This window comes from Lathyrus oleraceus, chromosome 3, assembly GCF_024323335.1.
Source record: "Lathyrus oleraceus cultivar Zhongwan6 chromosome 3, CAAS_Psat_ZW6_1.0, whole genome shotgun sequence".
NCBI lineage: Eukaryota > Viridiplantae > Streptophyta > Magnoliopsida > Fabales > Fabaceae > Lathyrus > Lathyrus oleraceus.
The window spans coordinates 126,659,981-126,666,524 of record NC_066581.1 but is presented as its reverse complement, the minus strand read 5'-3'; positions in this window follow the sequence as shown (position 1 = coordinate 126,666,524).

The window sequence follows — 6,544 nt, the reverse complement described above, 5'->3', positions numbered from 1 at the left end:
TTGAAGCTTTCGTTGGATTTTTGACACAGACTCTGCAGCTGAGTCTGGCTAGGCGCCATGTCCATGTTGTGCTTATATTGCCTCAAAAAGGCCTCTCCCAGATCTCTCCAACAGCGGATAGAATCTCTCTTCAATTCCATGTACCAGTCCAAAGATGCCCCAGATAGACTATCTTGGAAAACGTACATCCACATCTTTTCGTCGTCTGTGTAAGCAGAGATCTTCCGATAGTATGCCTGCACATGAGTGCGAGGGCAAGAAGTACCGTTGTACTTGTCGAAGGACGGTGCTTTGAACTTGTATGGGATCCTCAGACCTTCAACTAACCCCATATTAGTAACGTCGAAACCAAGGGAGTTCTGACATTCCATCGTACGAATCTTCTCAGCCAGGGCGTCGACCTTACGATCCCTATCCTCAACTCTGACAACATCCTCATCTTCACTCAGCAATGTGAACATGTCCTCTTGTCTGTCGACAATAGGAGCTGGATGACGAACTGGAGCCCGAGTAGCTCTGGCATTGACAGTCTCTGCAGCAAGAGGTTGTCCATTGATCCTTATACCCCAGGCATTGATAGTCTCATGAGCAGGTGCAACAACAGGCGAAGCACGGTTGGATGTCTGAATCACGGTCTCTTGTCTCTGAACCAAGGCTCTAAGCTCTTCCTGACCCTGCGCAACCCCTTGCATCATTGACATAAATTGGGCCATGTTCGCCCTCATCTCCGCCAACTCAGTCTGAACCTGATCCATACTTCTTTGTTGATTGAGTCTGGTAGAATACCGGTGCGGTCTCTGATCAGCTATCCTGCCTAACACAGGAACCAGAGTGAGAAGTCCGAACTAGAACACCTGTTATGCAATATGATATGAGTATGATGCTAATGCATATGATGCACATGAAATGCTCATTTCTCAGGCATTCAAAGAGCCTGATTCATCTTCGAAAGATGGCAACCTGCAGCAAGAACAACACAGGAAACACAGGAACAGCAAACAGAACAGCACTGAGTACAGAGTAAAACAACAATCTCATCTATAAATGAGCAACAGGATCATACAACAATGTCAACAAAGATCCATAAAAGTACAACAGCGAATCCCACCCAACAAGCCTGGGGGTGATTCTCAACATAAACATCAGAAAGTATAAGCTAAGACAAACGACTTCCAATAATGAGCGTCTTCAAGTAGTGACACTGGTCTATCAACAGTTCACACTCTGAACATTCTGGCAAGGGAGTGATCTTCTCCTTCAACTGTCTTCTAAGCTCTACAACTTCTGACCCAAGTCGGTCTTCTGATGCAAGTCTCTGGTCGACTTCCTTCTTCAACTGGATATCTTTGTCTCTGAGTTGCTTCTCCAAGTCTCTGATCTTCTTCAGATAACTGGCCTCAGCTCTCTGCAATCTCAAACACTCTCTGTGCTCTGCATTCAGCAAGTTCTCCATCTCTACATAAGATCTCTTCTTGCTTCTCTGAGTTGATGAGTCAGGTTCAGCCTATCAGCCTTGGCTTGATACAACTCCATCTGGGCATCTTGCTCTTTCACCTTCAGACGGCGGTTCTCCATCAGAGCTTGCTTGTACTGCTCAGCAGGTACACTATCAGCAAGGATCAAAGGTGGTTGCACTTGCAACGGATTCATCCTATCATAGGGCAACAGCAAAGTTTCCACTCTCTTCTTCACCCAATCATTGTAATCAGGCATAGCGATGGCAAACTTCTTCCCTAAGACAGATCCATCTCTGACACCAATAGACTTCCAAGCTCTCCCTATCTGCTCCAATCTAACAAGGTCGCTTCGTTTCTCAAAATACACACTCTCAGCTATCTCAGCTTCAAGTGGTCTTCCATTCATCACGAACCCTAACTGGCGAAGAGAAAGAACTGGGTTGTAATTGATGCAACCCCTGGTCCCTACAAGTGGCACGTTCCGGAATTCTCCACAACTCATAATAACATCACGCACGTCCATCTGGTATGACTGCCATCTGATATCATATGAAGTAAGAGACATGGCCCTCTGAGTCCACCTATAAGTGCTCTGAGCATCCACAAACGGTCCGCTGACTAGCAAGAGAGACATGAACCATCTGAGCAGGAGTGGTAGACAGCATCTGATAGCTCCACCCTCACCATGCCTACTGTGGATAGCATAGTAAGTGTCAGCTAACAGAATAGGAACCGGATTCCTTCCAATGAAGATACTAACTGCAGCATAGTCAACGAAGTTGGGCATACTCGGAAACAGGACGATCCCATAGATCATAACAGCAAGCTGGGCGTGAAAAGCTTCCCAATTCCACTTATCTGCTTCTCCCCTGGAAACCCTCAGCAGAAACTTCAAAGGCAGACCTACAACATCCCCACTAGTCTTCCAACTATCACTGACTTCTTTGATACCCAAACGGAGAGCCCCAACAACGACTCTGAAATCAACTTCCTTCGGTACGTCCAAGAAAGGAACCTGATGCTGAATCGGGACACTCAACAGAATGGAGTACTCCTCGAGAGTAGGCGCCAACTGGTAATCCTGAAATGTGAAGCATCGAAGCTCTAGGTCGTATAACTGAAGAAGAGTCTGCAACGGCACCGGGTCAACTATCATCTTCAACAGTGTCAGAATATCCCCATACTGATCCACGAACCCCTTCAGATGATCACTAGTCACAAGGCTACTCAACTCAATCAGAGACGTCAAAGGCTCACGGTGAAAGCTGTAGGAACAGGTCTTCCGCTTCGGCTCTGGGACTGTTGTAATCTCTATCAGTGAACAAGCTCTGGAATGTACCTGAGAAATGATATGCATGCAGAGATTAGTTTTTCTTTTTCTTTTCTTTATTTTTTCAATTCCCTTTTTTTTTATTGCGTTTCTTTTGAAAATGAACATGCTATGATGCAGATGATGCAGACAAGACTGGCAGGTTGTGCATCTCGGAACACAGGATCGAAGCTTCGGCTCGAACTCGGAACCACAATTCATCTGAAACCCAAAGTCATCTGATAAACTGTCATCTGAACCCAATCTGAGAAAACCGAGTCACCAATAGGACCATAAGTCACCAACCGGTCACCAACTGTACCTGTTAAAATGATCATTCCCTCCCCACTCACGGGTGTCATCTAGGCCAGGGTAAGGTCGAGAGAAACGCAGCATAAATAACCTTTCGCAGAATATCATCATATACATACCCGAAGTATGTAACGATAATATCTCACCAGGGTCTGAATTGCTCGTGATATCAATGTTCCGCTATGTGGCGCATACCACCCACTTCCCATGAATCACTCTATTACTAGGTTTCCTAGATTTCACTCATAGCCTGGGTATTGGGCCTTTTACCTCGAGTAACTCCCACCCCAAACAGAGAAACACAGTGCAGCCAGTAGATGAATATGAATGAATGCAAACATTAATGCACACATAAATGCAAACAGTAAATGAATGAATGCAATGAATAAAGCAGCAAACATCAACCATAGCCCTAACCTAGAAAACGCTAGGAGAGACTCGCTTAGGGAAGATGGACCAGCAAGAGGTCAACTTCTCTATGTCCCCAGCAGAGTCGCCAGCTGGCGCATTACGCGAAAAACCGGCGGGAAAACAGAACAACAGAGCCGCCACCGTGCGTTATTTATCCCAAAAGAGGGAAAGGAAACGCTCGAAGTAAACCTGGAAAGGACATGGTCTCGCGACCAAAGAAAATGGGATCGGGAGTCGGTTATGCGAAGGGAAGCTTTTAGCACCCCTACGCATCCGTCGTACCCGACGGGATCCACGCACAAAAGGAAGGAAAATGGTTGCTAAACACTGCTCACAAACAAACACACACTAGCTGAAAGAGACACAAGAAAACAAACAAGAATGACTCGGCAGGATATCGCATCCTGGGCCTACTTAGTCTATCAAGCATAGACATCAGAGTCGAAGTAGTTTGGACTGGGGAAAACACATGCTCGCTAGGATATCGCATCCTATGCATACGTATCTTCTTGGACTAAGAAGAATCAGAGCATCCGTAGCTCGGCTCACGCACACAAACAACACAGACACGGGCAAACGTGGAATCCGAATGCCAATCGCTGGACTTACATCAGATTCCGAACCAAAACACACCCACACTGGAAACCATATGCCACTTGATGGACTTATACCGGACTCCAAGCACACAACAAGAGGATACGGAATGCCAATCGTTGGGCTTACATCCATCTCCTAACACACACAAAGACAAAACAAAAACGGGCGCCCGGAGAGATCTGCTCATCTCCTGCCTACGTACCTCATCTGGTATGAGGATCAGGGCGACGTAGTTCCCCTACGGAGGGACACAAGACTAGCCTAACCAGATAACAGAGGGAGACACAACTAGGGAGACTAACTCGAGCCTAGATGTTATCATGCAAAATCGTCCCTAAGTCAAGGTTTCTAGCTAACTTGCACATGGAGCAAGCTATCCTATTAGCACAAACAACAAAGCAAACAATCACAAATAGCACACACTATATGCACACAAAGTGAGGCTCAATCAAAGGTTAGGCTGCAAGAGCAAGCCAACTGTATCAGGGTGATGTTAGCTCTTAACCGTAACATTGAGAGTTAGGGTGAAGCTGATGAAAGGTGAGTGAAGATAAGACTTCACAGCTCTTATCCCTGGCCAGGGAGAGCTTCAGACAAAGAAGTGTGGGTTCAGAAAGTGGGAACCCTTCTACACTTATGACACTGACTCAACTGTACAACTGTACAAGGATCTTGGGTTAATATCCCAATGCATCAACACCAGTTGTGTGAGCAGAGGGATGACTCAACAAGAATAGCAGGAGATGGATTGCACATCTCTTGTGTTCTGCCAATTGCCTTATCAAAAGGTCTTTTCCTGCTTGGGGATAAAAATAAACAAGCACAAACATTGCCTCTTAAGGAGGACTTCAGACAGGTGCCTGGCCAAGTAACAGACCAGGTCTTCCAGACTACATGGAGAAGAGATCATTATACCTCAATGCTCAAGCTAGCAAGCAAAGCAAAAGCAAGTTCTCAAGGGAACTATAGCAACTAAGGTACCTGAAATCAATCCAACATAATCAGTACTCAGCTCAAACAAAAAGCAAACAGACAATGGTCAACAGTTAACTATACAGTCAAACAATAGTTAATGCCCAAAGGTGCAAGCCACATGGCACAAACTCAAGTTTCAAAACCTACAAAACAAACTCAAAGTTAGTCATAAACAAGCAATAGGCCCACTCCAATTGAGTGCACATCATCAAGCATAAGCAATTGTGCTTTTAACTTGAAACAAAGCTCAAATGTGAGAGCACAAACCACTAGTACAAGACTAGGGTCAAAATGAGAGCAAAAAGTCAAAACAGAACATGAAACTTATCAAAAGTCAAGATCAATCAAATAAAAATCAAATACAAGTGGTTTCACATTCATATCATCAACCATTATCATTTCATGAGGTAAAGAGTACAATACATGCAATTTAGAACCTCAAAGGACCAAACAGAATGATTCAATCCAAATCAACTCACAAACATTTCAATAAATCACCAAAACATTCATGATCAAACAGCATTCATAACATGACCTACACACCAAATTTCAAGTCATTTGGACCAAGGGAAGCAAGTCAATTAAATTCATCAAGTCAACACAAGTTCAAACTAGCTCATACAAGGCACCAAAACATGCATCCACTTCAAGCAATCATAAAACAGAATTGGCATAAGATAAACGAATGAAACCAAAGCCATGGCAAACTTCAAGATGTCTATAATACACATTCCAAATTTCAAGTCCATCCAATAAGCAACAAGAATTTCACAAATCATATAAAATCATGACTCATAAGAAGTCAACAATTGGTCAAGCAAGGAAGAAAATCTCAATCAAACTGGAAATGCACTCAACAAATCCACAAAAATTCACATTCAAACTTAACATCCAGAAGATTCAACGTGCAAAAATTCAAGTCATTTAGAGTTCAAGTCATCCAGAAGTTGCACAAGAAATGGTGTGACACAAATTGTCACACCTCTAAAGATCATAGCATATCTCACAATCAAGAAACTCAAAAATCACAAACCCCATATCAAAATGCTCCTTAAGATGTCTAGAATAAGCATGCAAAGTTTCAAGAATTTCCAATTAAGCATCATCCTTTCATTATCAAAATGATAAGCATGGTACACAAAATGACATGTATGAGCAAACCCTGGCCAAAACAGAAATCCACATGTGCACAATTTCCAAAAAAATCATCAAAAAATTCTAGATATTACAAGGATCATCATGGAAAAAATCTCATATTATTTGGACAAAAAATGAATGAGTTATGATTTATTTAATGTGGTGAAAAATTAAAAAAAAGTGAACAAGGCAAAGTGAACATGTGAAGCAAATGAAGAAAATAATGCAAAGGCCAAAATAGAAAATGTCATCATGCGGAATCGAAGTGGTGATCGATTCAAATCCAGCGCCACTTAAGTGAAACGCCGCGTTTCACTTAAGTGTGTGGCGCGCTCTCATTGGCTCA